Source organism: Aquila chrysaetos, chromosome 13 (genome assembly GCF_900496995.4).
Source record: "Aquila chrysaetos chrysaetos chromosome 13, bAquChr1.4, whole genome shotgun sequence".
Lineage (NCBI taxonomy): Eukaryota > Metazoa > Chordata > Aves > Accipitriformes > Accipitridae > Aquila > Aquila chrysaetos.
The window spans coordinates 28582689-28603049 of NC_044016.1; the positions used below are offsets into that span (position 1 = coordinate 28582689).

The following is a 20361-nucleotide window of genomic DNA, read 5'->3' on the forward strand; positions in this document are numbered from 1 at the left end:
TCACTTCATGGGATGATGTACCTGAGTGAGGGTTGGGGATGACCTCAGTGTAGTGAAAGAAAAGAGTTATGGTGCTGAATGTCTCTTTTCATTACTGTGTTATGCAGACAGCAAGGGAAAGGTGCTCCAGCAGGAGGTTTCGTAGCAGACACACAGGAGATGTATTTAGTCTGTGGATAAGAGAAGTATAGTGTTAAGTGCCATTACATGCATAAGAGGTAAGGGACTGGATGAGGAGGTTTAGACGCTACAAAATTTAGCAGACATTATAGTGATTTCTTAATGGAATAAACTGTTTTCAGGGAAGAAGCTCCTGTCCAGTGCAGTTCCAAGGAAGGGTGAGAGTGTATTTGTTGTGTTTATAATATAATACAGTGAAGAAGGCAGAGATAAAGGGGAAAGTGGGGCACCTGAGGCTTGGCAAATAATTGACTGGATATTCTGGTAGGTGTCCCCAGATTTTGTGCTAATGATTTCTTTTTTTTCATGGAGTGCTTTAGTCAATTACCCTAAAAAGTGGTAACTGTAACAAACATCCTATGTCTACATAGTTCTGTGTGGCACTGAATGCTATGGAAATACAATAGCATTAATTACTTGGAGATGAGAGCAAAAAATAGCATTCAGAGAATATTTAATTTTCTACATAAGAAAATACTGCCTCACAGATTCCATTCTCACTCCAATGTAAATCAAAGATGGCTTTTGTTAAGCTAATTGTGTCATATTAATGAAAAATGGCCTAAGAGAGGACCCTGGCACTTAGTTTTCTAAGTCTAGTCTTTATAAAACCAATGTGCTCCTTCTGAATTCGAATCTAAGATTCTGAAGCACTCAGAAAATGTCAGAAAAGGAATTCTGTGCTTGACAGATCACTTGTATGAGCCATACCCTTTTGCGACTGCACCTGTTTGCCATTGTCTCGTTTACAACACTTGTAAAGGGAACATTAAGCAAGAATTATGCAATGAACTGATTGCTTAGGTGTAAATTTCCATCCTTTTTTGCCAAAGAGTGGCAAAATATGAAATTCTGTTCATATTTCTTAATTAGAACCACTCAACTGAGGGCAATCTGAGTTATTTCTTGAAGAAGAAAAAGAAATCAATTTTGAAAAAAAGGACTGAAGGAATGGCACTCTTAGGTTAGCCTGGCAGATGGAAGCTGTGAATATAAACTCTTAAGACATCAGGAGCTACATAAAATTCAAAATTTAACATAAAATCTCATTGAATTAAAAAACAGAAACAGGTTGCAGAAACTTCATTTCTAAAATCACATTTACATGAATATTGACTGTACATGGTAAGACAAGGAGATTGGCTAGAATGCCTAGAGAAATAAACAGTTTACAGGGGCTGTAAAAGCAGAGAGAAGAAAGATAACTAGGATGATGGCAGACTGTGAGCTTGAGCTGTATCTCAAATTAAAGTACCACAAGACCTCCTGGTAAACACCAGGTGAATTCAAGGCAAGATTTGTTTTCTCTCTTAGAGTATATTCCTAGTTCCTTAGAATATATTCCCATCCCAACAATCCATAAATGTTGTGGCAAATAGGTATTAGTGGAATACAATAAGCTCTGGCTACACATCCACTGCTGTTACCTGCTCACAAATATTTAAGTTGATAAAAAGCCTAGAGATCCTGTATCCATATTGTTTTGGCTTTGAACTGCTACAAAGTGGAATGGCTTGCAAAACAATGTCCCATTGCTTCTGTTCCCCAAATTGCACAACACAGGCTCAGGGATAGCTTTGTCCTCCCCGTGCATGTTCTTGCACTCTACCTAACCTTTCAATCTTAGGTCAAAATGCTAATGTTACTGAGGATGATTGATGTGAAAGATTTACATATGCCTTAATTTCAAAGCAAGCATTGAAGCAATAAAGTAGAACTACAAGGGATTAGAAGCAATTCCTGTTACTGCAAAGCACACATTTGCTAACAAGTTTGTTAGCAAAATAAAAATCCATCTATAGCAAAGACAGCAGTTGCTAAACACAGACATGAATTTCAGCTGTGGTCAGGAAAACATAATCAGTTGAATATAACAGAAACCAGTGTCTCTTGAGGAGATGAGATTGTAGGAACATACGAACTTTATAAAAGGAGGTGCGCTGTTAGGCTTGGTCCTCTGAAGATAATGAGAATCAGAATCTCATCAAAAGTGTTATGATGGAATGGGAGAAAAATTCAACCTGATGTAGATTGCAGACAGAAGAGATGATTTGAGCTCAGAAACAAAGAAAAGTCTGCTCAGCAGCTAGATGCTTTAAAGAAGGGTAAATTGAGTTTAGCAGTGGCATGGAGATAATCATATAAGAGATTGTTTTTATGATATACACCGAGACGTTTTTCCATGCAGGAAATCAGAATGTCAGAGGGAAAACACAGCTAAATGATTTCCGTTTACTTTTCTCTTATTTTTCTCTTATGTTCACTTTGAATGCATTTCTTTTGTATCCCACACAGAAAAAAACCCAAAAGGTATATTTCTGTTTCTAGGCATGCTGCATGCTATGTACCTGTTTCAGCGAGGCCAAGGTAGAACACAGGCATCAGTTCATATAGAGGAAAAAAGAAATTTCAACAAAATATTTGCAAGAAACCCCACAAAACTTAAGAAAAGTGTATAAACTGGGCTATGCAAGTTTACTGGTGTAATCACTTAGTTCACTATTCTGATCTTGCTCTGCTCATCTGGCATGAACCTTTTGCATTAGTCTTTGGTGCTCCCTTCTGTGAATACGAACCTTAGTCGGTTGCTCTCTACAGAGTCCACGTTACATAAAGTCCTACTCCAGTGCCTTTCAGAGATTTGCCTTTATTAACAAAGAAAGTAAGATAACTTCAGCTCAAAACTTCTGTTGATGCCATTTCATTTTATTGAGCCTGTTGCTAAGATGACTACTTTGGGACTTTGGAGCCCACACCCTAGATTCTATCTTTTCAGGCAGCCACTTCCCCCTCTTATATCCAGAAGTTATGAGTCATCTGTCTCACTGAGCCAACAAATGCCTCTTAACCTTTTCCAGGCCTGAGAGAAAAACAGCAGAAGGAGATGTTCAGGCAGATTCTAATGACCTTTTAAATCAGAAAGACTGTGTGGGACAGAATTTGGTCCTAAAGGTCTTTCAGAAAACACACCTTAGAAAGTAAATGCTAATTGAGGTGTCATTTCAGATAGCATGGCGTACTGAAACACTGTCTAGTCTCTACCAAGGAGAATAGAATTCAGGCCTAAACCAAGCTAAACTGAGTAAGGGTTCTTAAGCATTGGTGTCAGTGATTTATTCTATCATGCCGATATTTCATTACCATTTTGCAGTCGGACTGTGATCTTGCATTCCTCTTCCTTACATAAAGGCAAAGCACTCACCCTTCAGAAGGTGTGAAGCCAAGTTAAGGCTTTGAACAGAACATGTATTTCCATTTTGCTGAAATGCCTTTATTCTAACACTTGCAGAAGTTCAGAACATTTCTCGTAACCACGATACTGCTGCTGCAAGAAGCAAGAGACCCCTTAAGCTGTTCTGCGTACAGCCAGTCAGGGGTTCTCAAAAGCACCACAGGCAGATCCTTTTTCAGAAACCCTGACTATCAGTATATCTGGACAGACGGAAGTTAGCAATATGCCAGAGGCATATTTTCAGGCTGCACTAGAAAGAGTTATTTCTCACCCGATAGAAGGCAGGGAAATTTCTATTACCCCACAATATGATACACAACTATGAGGGTAAGAGAATGTTGTCTTCCCACTGAGTGTAAACAGAGCTTCAGCAGAAAAGGGTATCAGGTAATGGATCCGTGGTCTAATCAGCAGGAGAGCTATGATACCTTCATTAAAGAAAGCATATTTAGTTCCAAACTGACCAGCCAATAGGACCATCTGGCAGAAAGGTACTTCTATTCTTTTGAGAAAACATACAAAATGTAATATCAAGCATGTCAACTTGAAAATAATATGATAGTCTATCATTATAAAAGATCAGTTGCCAAAGTGCTTTCTTACGTAAGGAGAATGATGTCTATCCTGACCACTCAAGTTTTCTTAGGTAATTGTAAAATGCCTGCGAATTATTTCATGTTCATTTTATTCTTTCGTTAACACTGAATGTCACCCCAAAACTACTGAATAATCAAAGAGAGATCTCTTTTAACACAATAACTAGTATGTTTCAGTGGTGCCTATACAATTTTAATCCATCAAATGCTACAAGAAACGATGCATTTGTCATGGGAGGGACCAATTAAGGTACCTGAACACTGCAGCTGTGTCTGTGACTCTCCATAAACTTGTTCTACTAAAGCCGTCATTTGGTGTGATTGACGACATGTTTGCGAGTCTGTTAGACTCACGATGAGTCAAATATATCCAAAGGCAGGAATGAGAGGACCTGGGCCTCCCACATTTCATCTCACAACATTTTTCATTTCAGAACATTTCCATAAGATATGAAACAATTAATTTTTCCTGCATTACTGTAATGGAAAATAACTGTGAGGGTTTTTCCCATCTCAGTCCCACCACAGTTCTGAGAGCAAAGTGCTGGCTACCTTGTTTAAAAGATGCAGCAAAGCTATCGCCTTCCCTGGTCTTTTCCTCCACATTCTTTATCTTCTACCTGTTAGGGGATTTATTCTCAGGACAATATGGACATTATTCCCTGCTGTCAAAGAAATCTGCAGCAGAAGTTTTGTATCTTTTCAAGGTGTTTCACACTGTTTGTATTTTGAAGGTTAGAATACAATTTGATCTTTTTCTTAAGGTGTCCTGGCAATTAACAATGGTAATCAGCATTGTCAAAAACAATGAAAAGTTTTACCTGAATTAAATGCAACTACATACAATAACAGGTTGTGAGCCCGTAAACTCCTCTAAATTTGATTAGCTTTAAATTGGTGTGGTTACTTGTATGTGTCAAAGTTAAGCACAGGAAGTATTTACAAACTTACAGGATGAGGGGTTCAGACTATTGAAGATTATAAAGTGTGTTTTTTTCCCTAATCATTACAGCACTAGACCAAGACTGTGAAGACACAGGTTGCTTTTCATAAGCCAGTGACCATCTGCATTACTTGGGGAAAATCTTTAAATCTACACTTCAGGTGCCTTTTCGCTGAAATTACAGCCAGGGACTTTCTTCAGCTTTGCAAACTGGTATAAAACAGCTAAAACCACAGAAGTTTATAAGTAATGTTATGGTAGTTTAATTGTACAAGACAACACAAGCATAGTAGCTTCAGAGTTGAAAGATAATTTTTCCTAACTGAAATTATGGAGAGAATGTATTTAAGCAAATACAAATAGACTAGGATACTGGAACATACATAAATATTCATTAATAGGAATCCAGTGAGACTGCTAATGTCTGGCCTTCAGCCTCAGAAGGAAATGGCTCACAGACAAAACCTTCCTCTGGAGACTTATTCACCTGACATGCCTTCATTACCACCCATTGCTGGATGAACCACCCATTTCTGAAGCACCTCTCTCTAGGATGTCCACTAGCTGAGACAAGATGCCTAACTTTCATATGGGAAAACACTGGGGACAAAAATTCTAAACTAAATGTATGTCAGAACAATCACGTTGCAAATATCTTGGGTATACCTACCTACCATTTATCAGGCCACCTACATTTATCTTCTCAAGTGTATTAGCCATAGAAGACAACTGAACTCCCTAAGTCAGTTTTAAGGGAGTTCTAGATGACATTTTATGAATGACCCTGCTCCCACATAGCTTGGTTCAAGATTTTAATTTGTCTCCCTATTATTTAAAAAAATAAATTAAATAAAGAATAATACCAGAATCGTAGAGAAGTTATAAAGTTAACTAATAGTTTTAAAGCATTCGTTCATTTCAATGACGAGAACCCTATTGAAAAATAGCAAAGTTTAAATATTTGGGAAGGGAAAAGTATTTGGAAGGGGAAAAGAGTTTGCAACACATTTCCAAAAGTATGAAAACTCATATCTTTGGGCTCATTTCTTTACTTGTTAATTCATTTCGGGTGAAAATAGTTTCTATTCAATATTATCTGTATTTCAGCTACTGTGTGCCAGGTGTTCTTCAATTGTCTATAATTACCTGCATATCCTGTACTTTATGTTGTCAGTCTAAAAATCACTGTGTTGTCTTACTTTTATCATTTATAGGAACTTCAAAAATCTAGATTTTGAATTCTATTTCGAAAAGCAAATCAGTATGAGTTCAGTTTCAGAACTGGGCAGTATGTCTATCAGTAAGGGCTTTGCAACCAGTCCGGTTGGTCAGCTGATAATCAACAGGAAAACCTGATTTTACAGCACAAATTCTCAAGCACCTGTAGAAATTACAATGCTGCTGTAGACCACAGAAATTTCCTTTTATATTAGAATCAGTTTTTGTCTTAGTGAAGTCATGATTTCAACTTCACCTAACCAACACCATAAGCAATCCTTTGTACTACTATTCTGAGAAGGCTTGTATATGTAATACATACAATATATACAGCTCTATATTCAGGGCAGAATTTTATTTTCAAGCTTTCATGGTTTTTAATACTAGAAAACACTAGTGAGGTATGGTGCATCGTTTGCTTTGTTAGCTTAGACAGTTGTATAAAGATGGGATTTTTGGTAAATATTAATTTCAGTATTTTCTTTATGACAACATGGCAGTATAATTCAGGTTACAGGAAATGAATATTTTCCCTACTCTTCTCAAAATAACAGAGTGATATAAGAAATGAGTTCTGTAAGGGCTTGCTGCAGAAAACCACAACCATGTTATTTTCAGAACAAAAGACCAAAAAATGCAACAAATGAATGTATAAGACTACCCTGATGAGAGAGAAGTATTCATGTGGGGAACAGACATGACTAGGATTGCTAACAGAGCATATAAAAGATAGGTTACCGAGACCCATTACATTCTGTAGCATTTGCAGAGGTATACAGGTGTGGGTAGTATGCATACAATGCTAATAACAATATTAGTGCATAGATTCTGCTTCTTTGTTCTCAACAAGTGGTAAATGCAGGTGCTGAGGTATCTTCAAAGGGAGCCACGCTAGCTGCCTTAATTTTGGGTTGGGTTTACGCCAGACCCAATTTCACCATAATTTAGAGCACGAAGATGTGCTATATCACACTGGGTTTGTGCGAGCCCACAGCTCTTCAGTGCTTTGGAAAGGAACACAAAACATTTTTTTCCAGCTAACGTTACAATTTTTTAAGGTTTCTGGAGCCAGACTAGTACCCTGATAGATGAAGTCCTCAAACACTTGAGGCAGCATAAAAGAAATCATAAAACCACCCCTGCTTAGGCTCCTTGAAATGTCTCCCTAAAGTTTTCCTCCACCATGATGACTTCCAAAAAAACCAGACAATGTATATAAATCGTGCATCTGGTGCGGGCACAGTGAGTAGTTTTTCATTGTTTCCCTGTATTCAGTTGTAAGTCAGTGGGACAGTTTATCTTCTTTTCTGTTTCTTTTTGGTATTTTTACTGTGCTTTGTGCAAGAAAGCTCCTGGGCATTGTAGTAATACTAGCAATTAAATAACATTCTTATGATCAGACAAGCTATTCTACCTGATTCAGGGGCAATATGACGAACTTCAGTGAGGTCAAACTAGCTGGACTCACTTGGCTTGAAAAAACTAAGGAATAGATCAGTGTTACAATTTCAGCCCAGAAAAATTTAGGTTATTAAAGTATTTTATAGAGGGAGACATGTATCTACAGTTACAGTAGACAAAACACAAAGTACAATCAGTAGCTGGGTGAGTAAGTAATTTTCATTTATGGTGCAGTTATAAACCAAGTACATTACAGTAGGTGTTAGTATTATTAATCATGTTTACTACACTAGTGCCTAAAACCATGCAAAAGATGAGCCTTGTAGGATTTTGTAGTATGCAGAGATACACAAAAAAAGACCATAGCTATCCTGAAGAGTTTATAGACGAGGTAAAAAATATAGGTACAAAAGTGCTACAAAAAATGAGTGCGGTGAGCAATGCAATCACGGCAAATGTTAGTTTTGCAATGGGAAAGAGAGAACAAGAGGCTGAGATGGGACAAGGAGGGGGGGAAGGGAGCACTAAGAAAGCGACAGCTCAAGCAGAGAAGAAAAGACAAAGAAATGTAGGTGAGCATGACCAGGATAGAAGCACTTGGGACAGATGTAAAGTAAAACTGAGGTGAAGGGTGGTGGCAGAGATTCAGAGCGGATATCCACTTAGTAGAGGGGCAGAGACAAGCCTGCCAAAAGTGCAGAGATAGCTGAAGACCACAGGTAGCCTGCTACAACAGCTGGCTGGCCTCTCTGGACCCTCTATCTACCCACAAGGTTGCCCTGGAGCTGGTGGAAGCTTCCATGGCAGGTCAAGAGGCATTTGGGAACAGGTTCTGCTGGACGCTTCTGAGACAGATGACCCAATGATTTGTTCTTGTATTTGTGCTCTTACATCATTATATTTAGAGATGACCATGCCACAGAAGATCAGTTATTTGCAATTTTGGACCACAGAACTAAAAAATAAAGCACATATGACACCTGCCTTAAAAATGATACCAGCCATCGCTCTTTGATTGAACCAAATCAGCTCTGCAATCAAAACAAAGCGAAACGAGGCACTTCATTCTTGAACAGCCATTACTTTACTGATACCAGTGTATCTCAAAGAATTAGGATAACTGTCAGTCATAATACAGCTTTGCTGTTCAATATTTACTGACATATTTTCTCTGCCCTAAGCGCAGAACGAGGAGGCAGCGAAAATCAGGCTGCACATAAAATCTTTTTAATAAACAGCAATGACAACTGACAATGCAAAATTAACAAAAATGTTAGTGATAGTGTGGGGTTTTTTTGTTTGTTTTTCATTTTGGTGCCACCAGATGAGTTTCACAGCAGAGAAGCAAAAGGGGCATATTATACATAAGACTGCATGCAAATTAATGGTAAAGGACATGTGGATATAATTTCCTAGGGCAAGGCCGTTCCTGTAATCAGCTGCATGAAAGGAAATCTCTGACCCCACAAAAAATCCCACAGAAGTCTGTGTACCTCCTCTGGGGGAGCATTTGGTCTGGAAGGCTCTGGTTTCAGGATCTGCATGACACATTATTTTAAAGGTGGTCTTTATTTACTGGGCAGGTACCCAACCTAGAAAGTAGTTAATATGAAGAAGACCTATTGGTTCAAGCAGACTAAGAGATGCTCCTAGAGCGATGCTTTCATAAAATGGTTACAAGACTAATAAGCCATATGAACAAGGGCTGTGTATACACACATATATAGGGAGAAGGTAATTTTATCTCTGCAGACAAAATTGGAAGAACTTATAGTAAACAAATATATGCAATTCTGGTGGAAATGCTGTAAAAGAAATAGAAAATTCAGAGTAGCTGCAGTACAGAGAGCTATTTTTTTCCAAACCATATTTTTTCCACCTTACTTAAAAGAAAACTGACCCATAATCTATTTAGTGTATATGTGCTATCAAAAAGAGAAAATAGTAAAAGGATCTTCATTCTGTCAAAGAAAAACACTGGAGTTAGTGGCCTGAAGCTGAAATAAATGTCTTGAAACAAGCAAAATGCACACATTGTCACGGAAAATAGTCATCCACTAGGAAAACCTTTGAAAGAAGCAACAGATCCTCTATCACTTGATGTCTTACACATCATTCAGAAAGGCACTTACTCTTTAATTTAAAGTGGTTTAGATAAACACAAGAATAACTTGGTGAAATTTAATGATTTCTGAATATTAAATGAGAACATATCTATAGGAGGTACAAAACCAACCAAACAAAAAAGACACAGATATACATGACTAACAACTTCTCTCACAGCTGAGGAAGGTTTGGCTTTCTGAGAGTCACAAAGAGAACCCCAGCTCCTTGCAGCAGTCTCCCTGAGACTTCCCAGCTTCTCAGCTTTTCATTGACCTTCCCTTTCAGTTCATCCTCCACATTTTTTTTTCTTTTAGCGTTTTTAAAGGAGATTCTTCTAATACAACTGGCATACAGCTATTTAACAATCTCAGTAAATCACAGCCGGAGCTGAGAAGTCTTCTCTCATTGCCATTCACCTGACTGTTTTGGTAGAAGACATTCTTCCTATTTAGGTAGCAGGAGTGTTTCTTTCTTTCTTTCTTTCTTTCTTTCTTTCTTCTTTGTTAACAATACCTTTATGGCCATCTTCAAATTTACCTTCTTCTATTGAGGCAGAATGCACTGCCAAGCTGAACAAGGAAACACTGCATAGTTATGAAAATACACTGCGTATTTTCTGAATTAAGTGCCAACCTCTGTGTGTTTGCAATCAAAGCAAATTGCTATGGAATTAAACATTACAGGTTTTCAGACAGAGAAAGAAAAGTAATGAAGCTACTTAGGAGCACCCAAGCAAATAATAAATGCCAATCCAACAGCCACACAGGAACAGCTCCTTGGCCCTGTCCAGCCCATGACGTAACTGCTAAGGCAGAGGACAGAGAGATGAGGGAATATTAAACCTTTCGGGGCTTTGGGAAACTGGTGGAGACAGAAGCATAGTGAACAGTTCAGGCTTCCGGGGCAATGATAGCAAAAGCTGTCAGCTTCACCAGGGGTAATACAGAGAGCCTGAAAGCAGGAAAGGTCTTTCCTCCTTGTCAGATATGGAGCTAACAAACTTGGAGGGAACTTATATTCTTATTTTTCCTTAGCAGCTTTTGTAAATAAGTCACATGCACAAAGTCCTATTGTCGTGTGACCTTCTGCTTGCTTTTGAAGGTTAAGTAATAAGTAATGACTTATGAATAATTCATAATTAATGAATAAGTAATGATCCTTTTCAGAGTGACTAGGATTGACTTGCTGATCACAGTATTTCAGAAAGAAAAAGCTTGTAGTGAAAACAGGATCATTGTGCTCAAAGAACATGAAAAAAAACCACGTGGATAAAGGCTCTATCATAAAACTCTTCAGAGAGGTAGCCAGGTTTATTTCTAAGGACTGTCCTAGAAGCTTCTCTATGGGAATAGGGTACTAGGTACAATTTCAACCTCCAAACTAAAAAGTAAGTTCCTAAGCATGAAGAGAGAGAAACTCTGTTCCTGTTTTCTTGAAAACCCTCAAAAAATGGAGTTTGCAGAACACACATGCAGGGAGTCCTTAAGAGATGCAGGTCCCAGAGTATTTGCAGTGCGTAAGTCTGTGTAGGCTTAGCAATGCCTCAGGCTGGCTACACATGAATGGTACTCAACGTCACTGCTTACAGGTATGATATTTCTGTAATGTTTACCTTCAAAATCAAGACTTTAGAGAGGCTTGACTGCATTATATCAATAGTGTGGGACTAGAGGAACTGCCACTAAACAAATATCCTCTTCAGGATTGAGAACCTAGGACAAGCATTCCTAGGTCAGGTAATACAGAAAGGCATTATCAACGTAAAATGATATTTCTTTTTCCTACCCTGTTCTCTTCCCACTGATTCCTCCTACCATAATAGTTCTCCTGTACCCGTATCTCCTATCCTCTACTCCGTATTACAGCTCTGACAATACCCACTCCCCTTCCTCCAGCAATAGTCACCTGAATTTTTCATTTGGTTGAAAAGATATGCTATTTGCCCCTCCACTGGCCTGACAGGCATTGCTTATCTCACAGACAAGCAGCATGCATTTATCTTCTGGCTAGAAGATGCTTCCACCTATTGGAAGGAGTGCTTCTCTGGCCGGGCTTCAGTGGGGACTCAGTGTACACCCTGTGGCTACTTCGTTGATGAACCTTGCTCTGCTCTCCACTGAAAGTGGGCAAAACAGGGTCACAAGCATGGGCTTCATCTAGACAAAAAATATTAACAGTCTGCATCTCTGTTACAGACATGAGGAAAACCCATGGGAGAGAATAACAGGTGCTTAAAATGTGCTTAATTTCCTACCTGTATTATTTCTGTCTGTGTGAAAGAGTCAGAATGTTGAAGCATGAATTCAGGGGAGTTAAGGAGGCTCCTACACTGCTGCAAACTCATGTAACTACACGCTTATTTACTTATCTTTCACTAACAGTTTTGCCCAGTATCAGGAAAACATGTAGTTACGAAGGTTTGCTTGAACAGCTCCTCACTGAAGCTGGAGATATTTTGCTGTCCCTGCAACTCCTCTGCTGCTGACTTCACTTTCCCTTATTTTCATATGTGCTGAATATCGCCAGGGTGTCCACTGGATAGTTTGACAAGCAAGTCCTCTGCACCGGACTCTAGAAAAACTAGGGAAAATCCATAACCTCACATTTGATTTGACAGAGCTAAACAACATGAACTCATGACATATGAAAAATGACAAACAGGTCATGTATTTAACTGTGAAACAAACTCCACAGGGGATAGTTTCAACATAACATCTGTTGTGTATAAAAAAAGGTTATGTGCTGAGCTTATTCATACCCTTTTTAGAGAAAAGCACACTTATTCCAACTGATAAATTGTCCGAATTTATTTTACACATGTGGTTTTAATTTTGGATTTACAGATTGCATCAATTATCTAATTTTCTTCACATTAAATGAGGGAAACTAAATATGTATTATGTTAGCATGAAACACGTTTTCCTTACAGCACTTTTTTCTGTCCACAGTGATTAGGGTGGCAGCACCATTATTGTTTATTGTTCCCACAGTTTCTATTTTTCGACTGAAATCCAAATTTGTTTTTGTTGTTAACTCAGTCACTCTAAGTAAGCTTCTTTGGAACTTATTTCCAAGAAATATTCTTAAAAACAGAGCCAGAGTCATTTGCATTGCCCTGAAGGAGCTAATTCAAGGCATTTTTAAATAGATCATAATGTGGACATATTTTCCCAATTTTGTTTTTTGTCAGTGAATTTATTGTACCTTAATAGTTTCAGCAGAATGAAATATCGCTATCTGTACTCCAGTGAAACAAAAGGAAGAGTGAATTTTACTGTAATCATCGATTCTGCATGCAAAGCTTTAACAGGAACAGCATTTTTTCTTAGCAAAACACTACAAGTGCACATGTATATATACATACATATTTATATATGTATGTATACCCTATACAGAAATTGACTAATAAGCCTGTTTATACTTAATTGCTGCACAGAGGTCTACCAGTAGCACAACCTTGCTACGAGTCAGGGTGTCTACCTGTGACCTAAACTGTACAGGCTTCGGAGGAAAAAGCAGGAACTTAAGCAGAAATAAGGGTTAGGAGAAGAGGCTCGCTTGTGACCAGCTGATGTTAAAAATTCTAACTTTTTATGATAACTATAATTAAAGAAGCATTAAATATTATCCCTTTATTTCACATAAAAGTAATGCATTATATTTTGGAAAAAAATCTGAAGCTACATCATTAAACACGTTCATCTCAAATCACCGATTCAGAATGCAACAGTATCAATAGCTTCATTATTTCATTCATTAACAACAAACAACAAAGGAATGCATAAGACATTCATTACATGAAACTTTGTGAAATTATGTGTCCACTGTATGATAAAAATTTAAATTTTATTTTTTTATAAATTCTTATGTGTAAATTATTTTTATAAATTCTTTTTGTCTCTGAGTCCATATATTTTGGCAGTGTAACCTTACATAATACAGGTTAACACAAGGTTAACACTCAGAGGTAACCTTTTTTTTTTCTATACACATGGAAGAAAATTTTCACTTTAATTGCCTTTATTAGAGACTATAAGCACAAAATAACCTCCTTTCTGCACCAAGATTACTGCATGCACATGCATACCAGTCCATGCTGAGAGGAAGGGAATAACGCTTTCCTCATATCAACAGCCCAGACTCTTGGGAGGGCTAGCGGTGCCACACATCACAGACACAGCACTGCACAGTTAGATATGATGGCCATGATCTCTCAGGGGCTGCCACAAATATTTGCACATGGTTACTGACTTCTTTTGCCACCATGTGCATGTTAAATGCTAAAATGCCACCACTGCAGGCTATGTGCTCTAGCATTTTCTTTTCATGTCTCAGCCCTAACCGCTGGCCTCGTGAGCGCCTTCTGTCTTTGTGTGAAAGTGCCGAGGACGCGTCTCCCCCTCCCGTCTGACAGAGCCCAAAAACATAAATCCTACTTTCAGAGACACATCAATAATTCTTACACAGTAAACCTACCTCTGCCTCACAAACTGTGTTTCACAAAGTAGTGCCGAACTCATAGCTTGGAGTATGAGGGAAAGCAGCAGCTCATTTTACCAAGTGGATGTCAGCTGAAACACGACTACAACCAAAGAAATGCACAATAAAGGGGTTTGGAATTGATCTCACCATTGTCATGTTTTATTACTGCTTCAATGCAATTCGGTAAGTAACAATCCATCATAAAAACATAGTGAATACGGTTAATTGACATCTACTTCACTCTTGTAATGTAGTGTGCTTCTGTATCTTAAGGAAGCTCCTAGATGATTAATCATTTTTTTTCCTCTCTCGGGCTAAAGGATCTAGGGCATTTTACTTTCTGGAGCTCTAAATTATATCACATGGTTTACCATAACTGATATTATCCGTAACACTTGACCTGAAGACACAGAAGATACACTCCTTTCTCAAAATGTCATATAAATTTTGGAGGATGTTTTAAAATTACTTCTGTGTAGGAAGTATATTGCAGACCTTGTCCTAAGTGTTATTATTACTCTAAAGAAGGACTAAACTGTCATTTAAGCATTGCTTTTAATAATTCAGCCAGTATCTTGGGAGGGCGTTTGCACTGTTTCACCTGCAATTACCTCATCAGTTTTTTGCAGGGTGTTTGATAAAACAAGTGATAAAGTCACACATCAGTGGACAAACGTAATTCACTTAAGGCACTAAATTCACTTAAGACACTAACAGTGAACTTCAGGCAGTAAGAGTTGAAGAGGAGGAGATAACCCGCACAAAACACCCACTTAGGAAGCACTAAGTACACTGTGATTAGAAAACAAAACATAAGGAAAATTTTCCTCACTGGCTATGTGTACCAGAGATGAGCATCTAGTACAAATTCCACCCTGTACTCTTCTGAACATCAAGTGAGCCTCACATTTTAATAGATAATGGTTTCAGCACTGGAAGCGCCTGAATTAATCTATATGGCATTAATTAAAAACACGTCTATCTTAGAAAATGTGTAGAAGAAATATTGATTGCATCAATCTAACAATTATAAAGAGATTAAAAAAGAAGATGGAAAGAATTGAAGAACCTGAATTTCAAAAGCTTCTACTTGGAGAGAGGAGCTCCTGACAGGGCTGAGAGCTGTATGGGTTTTTTTTTCTTCCCCATCCCTTTTTCATGGTGGAAGGTCAGAATATCCCTAATAAGAATGACATAACTAGCAATCAGTGCTGTTTAGTCATTCTTCCTCTGAACTGGTGACTGTCACACTGCTTACATTAAAAAAAACCAAAAACAAAACAGTAAAAAAAGGTGTATTTTTCACCTGTATTTCAAGCTTCACTAGACTTCTGTGTAGCTCTAATATGTTTACTGTGGATATTATGTGCAATTTTTTTTTCTTCTCAACACTGCCTAGACTCTGTGTTTCCATTTGAAGCTTTACAAATAATTAAAAGCAGCACAAAATTCAGCTAAACCTAATGAAATGTAAGATACATCCAATCATATTTAACTGAGGAAAACAAAGAGGCAATTGCCAAAACCTGAAAACCCTTTCAAAACTACTTTGGTCACAGAGTATTCAATTATTTTTGAATAATTTACTGAAAGCCCCCCAAATTTCTACTGTTCCAATTTCATGTTATTGAACTCTCTATTGAAGACAATGGATAATCGAACTAAGTTTACTCTTACTTCAATAGTAACCAAAATGGGCTATTAGAAAAGAAGGAAGAATCCAGAACTTACTTAATAAATGAAAGAAAAAGCTGTATTACTTTTTGTTGTGTCAGTATCTGCATACTGTAAGACCATTCAAATATCTTTGTTATTAGCAATTTTACATCAAGAAAGCATTGAAAAATAACTTCCTTTTCATTTTAGAATATCACAAGTAAAAGAAAATTAATAATTAGCAAGCTAATAAATTAATTTTGTTTTTTCTTTGCATTTCTCTGCTAAAAGCTGAAAAGCACTTCGCAAATATTAAGTATCCCTCTAAGTTGACTGTTTCTATTATTGACAGATCTAGAAGAATTGAAGCAAGAAAAGTAGCAATGACTGCTGAAAGTCAAACAAAAAGTCAATGGCAAAAAAGAGTATTTCAAATTCTACAGTCCTGATTACCCACCCACAGTCTTCATCACACAACGACACTCCTCTTTCTCTATGAAGACAAGATGATTTACCACTGCCTTCTCCATAATTGGAATATTCATAAGCAATTATAGCTGTGTTCAAAGAATGTTCTTGGACTCAAGCTCTTGAATAAAAATATTATCAAGGATTAAAGAAAAAGAAAGCACATTTTCACAGAAAATAGCACATATTCATTTTATCAGGTTGTTTCAACTCCATTTATGAAATCCATGGAGTTGTACAGCAAATTTACTACTGCTACTGTACTTTTAGTGACCTGAAGTCTGGTAACACCTGTGACAACTTTGACTCCAAATAAGAAATGGAGCAAAGTCATTATGATCCTGTTAATGCGGAGCCACAAACTGAATTAACTACCAAAGTATCTTTACAGTTTACAGTATAAGTCCTGCAATAAACATCAAGGAAAAAAGAGCAAAATCTCTTCAGATTTCCCTGAGGAAATGTAAACAATTCACAATGCCAGAGCAAGTTGAAAGGGTCATCCATGAGAAAGCGGGCAACTTTTCAACTTCAAAAGTTATCCTTTTAAAAGGTGTATTTTGGCACTCACTCCTCCGGAACTGAAAAGCAAGATATTGCTTATTTTACCTTAGCCTAAACCCACCATGGAGCCTTTGAGGGGCTTCACCAGGTTTCGAAGCAGGCCCCTGGAGAGCTAGAATTGAAAACGAAAATGAAAATAAATATAACAAACAAGCTGCCACTACCCTAATCTCTCTGCTCAGCACAAACCAGGCGGCTCTGTATTGGCTTAGCAGATCAGGACACTTCCCTGCACTAGTAAGGAGCTTGGACTTCACTTTGCAGCACTGGGTGCTTCACTTCACGCGGAGAAGGAAACACCAGGGCAGCTTTATGCCAATTCCACACAAGTCCTGGAGCTGTTGAGTGAACACCCAGTTTCAAAGTAATTTGACAGCCTGGGTGAAAGCACCGGCGCAGGCCAGTGCCTCTGCAGCCACCTGACAGCACGGCTCTTCCAAGCAGGCCAGCGGCTTCATAGTGCAGGAAAGCAGGAGCTGTCAATGAACGGGTGCTTTCTGTACCCAGAGACTGCAGTCTTATCAAATAAATATGCTTAAAAATTCCACCCACACAGCCAAACCTGGCTCTAAAGCAAACCTGGAAGGCTTTGTGTCAGTGATCCTCAGGCTGAAAGGATTTTGTTTAAAACTCAGTTGCACACATTCGGCCTCGAAGCAGTCACACGATACTCTCCTTCCCAGCCAGATGGCCCAGCAGTACTGGAGGCTCACCAGTGGCCGTGCAAACCCCTCGCCTTCACAGCGTCCCCCAAACCGTGCCAGTGAGACCCAGGGAGACCCACTGAAACGTGGGTGCCGAGGCCTCTCGGGGCCAGAGCCAGGAGGGATGTGGGCAGCACTGCTGCAGGCGAGCCCGTAAGCAGCCGCTCCCGGGGATGCACAACATGGAAAAGGCTGATGCCAAGAACCCAGAGGCAGGGCAAGTTCGCAGAGGGGGGAACTGAAAAGCAAAACAAAAGGCAATGTTCCGGCTTCAAAGAAGTAAGTGGCAAACCCCATCCCGGATATCGCTAAAGCCTCCTTACTTTTCTTTATGCAAACAAGAAAGCTGTTGCTTATAAGCAAGCTAAACTGAGCTAAACTTTTGTACTACAAAAAAGTGAAAATTTTGTGTTCACGGGTACATACTGATAAAATTTACTATGAAATGATTACCACTAACTTTGCAGAAGATGACATGAAATTGCAAGGCAGCTATACAAATACACACAAATCTTAAAATTTGCATGGATTCTTCTAAAGTCGTCGAGGGTGCCTTTTCTCTAATGAGTCAAAATGATGCATTCTTTAAAACCAACTTTAATGACATTCTAAGTAGTAGAACCCAATAAGAAAGGAGGAGTGTTAGTAGGATGTCTCTCCAGGTGTGTTTATTCACTGGCAGTTTTAAGAAAAATCAGATTTGCTGGGTGGATTTGTTTCAGATGTTTGCAATAATGTGACTTAGGAAAAATATTTCAGATGGGAAATAGAACATATTGGTACCTGCTTAATGAAGCAACAGAATTACCATTTTCAGTGTCAGAATGTAATAATGGGCTTATTTCCCATTAGAATTTGCTCTTAATAACTAAGTGGATAACCACAGACACCAAAAGCCATGAAATCCAAATTTCAACTGAAGATCAATATAATTTCAATGTGAATATGCTGTATTTCACTTAAAATCACATTTTAAAAATCCACAGGTAAATAAACAGTGTACAACTTTCTTTAGCTGTTTTGAAAAAAATCAGTGTGATTTGATTTCTGGCAGAGAATATATGGCTTTTTTTGATCTATGTGACTTCTACCCTGTTCCCCCTGCAAACACTGTGTATCCATCATTCTGCACACTCTGGAGCATGGTGCACTGGAGTAAAGGATTTGCCATACAAGGGCCCGAGCTGGCAGCTCTGTTTTACAGATGGACCTTGAGAGATAGATGTATGTCGAGTTGTGTTTGGTGGATGGGAGAATGGTTCATACCACTGCAGGATAATCTATGTGGACCCTTGTTCTGCAATAAAGGGAGACTGGCTCTGGCTGCAAGTTGTAAGAGAAATGACAAATATAGACCCTTCCTTGAATTTCATCAGGATGGTGAAGCCATCTATAAGGGAAAAATACTTGATGTATTATGAGAAATTATATTTTACTGAATTTCATTGCATTTCAGTTTTAGGTGTTTATGATCCTAAGTTTGTCCTTTAGAGCTGGCTGAAAATGAATAAACATAACTGCCATAAATTGGCAGTGGGTAGAGACAAAGTCTTTCCATTTGAACACAAATATGTGAAGCCCACCTTTCAACTTTTGGCTTGTAAAACTACTGCCTTAGAAAACTCCTAATCAAATGCAATCAAGAAGAGAGATGCTCTAGATTTCACTGTCATTTGTTGCTATAAGAAGTAGTAGAGTAATAAATGGAATACAAAGGAAAATGCCAAACTCCTCAGCCCAAGAGAAGATCTGCACTGAACCAAAACTTTCTAAGGAGCTACTAAAGAATCCAGCTGATAATTTTCACCACACTTTAAGATTTCATTTCCACAGTTTAAATTGCTAAAGTCACCTTTGAACTCAATGGAAACAGTCTAAATTCTTTGGCAGGACTCACAACACATACACTGTTAACCTCCAATTTCTCTGTCATCAGCAGAGTCTATTTGCTGAAGAACTGGTCCAATATGTAGTTAAGTTACAGTTAAGTACAGTGTATGCACAGAAAAGTATGTAAGAGGATATCCGAGGTAAAGCAGAGATACAAAAGAAGACAACACACAACAATTATAACCACACATGGTGATGGCTTTACTTTTACTGCGTTGTTCTTCCTTTCTATTTGTTCAATGCATTTGTTCTTTATTGCCTCATATTTAAGGAATATGTAAAGTGACTTTTAGCCCTAGGGAGTTCAGCTCTGGGGAAATGACACACACACACACAACCCTGAGAAAAGATAATGAGGAATGAGTCTCAAGAGATTCAAAATTCAAATGTGGTTTAATTGAAAAATGTGAAGATCAGAGGAAAACATCTTTTTTCTCAAATTATTTCAGCTTCTGCTATAAACAAAGATGAATGTTTCTTAAGTTTTAGCCATTAATAATGCTGCTGTAAAGCTCAAGTATGCAAAACAAAATTAAACAAACAGGACTGATTCATCATTACACTCCAATTGTTTTGTACTGCTCTGGTGAAGCAGTAAATCCAGAAAAACCATGTTGTTAAACCAGCTTTATGGCTGTTCTGCATCACCAAGTGGCACAGAGCAACTCATCACAGACATGTAGCACAAACCAATTTGAAAAACCTCTTCCTATTCTTCACATGTCTGTCCTCTCTCCTCTTTGAGCCATTGTTTAGGTATGTTTTGTGAAAATTAGCTTGAGGTAGGCATCTGAACAGACCTGCTGGAGGAGCAGCTCAGGCACTTTACAATGGGTTAGCTGCAGCCAGGGACGCAGCCTCCCCTTGCAATTTCACAGGATTAAGCTCACTAGTTGCCCTCCTGCTCGTTTGACCCATCTT

At 38.3% G+C, this 20361-nt stretch overlaps 1 protein-coding gene across 8 annotated transcripts in view; it reads right to left on the reverse strand.

Annotated features, from left to right (window-relative positions):
* Window positions 1–20361, reverse strand: part of CHRM3 (cholinergic receptor muscarinic 3) — a 283661-nt gene that overhangs the window by 76578 nt on the left and 186722 nt on the right. Inside the window, exon 1 of one of the 8 annotated variants that reach the window (XM_041128553.1) lies at window positions 16892–16937. The exons of 6 other annotated variants lie outside the window; for them this stretch is intronic. The gene's annotated coding sequence lies outside the window, so the exon portion shown is untranslated. Of the gene's footprint in view, window positions 1–11930; window positions 11994–16891; window positions 16938–20361 lie in introns of those variants that run through there. One more of the 8 variants, XM_041128552.1, reaches the window with a different exon arrangement.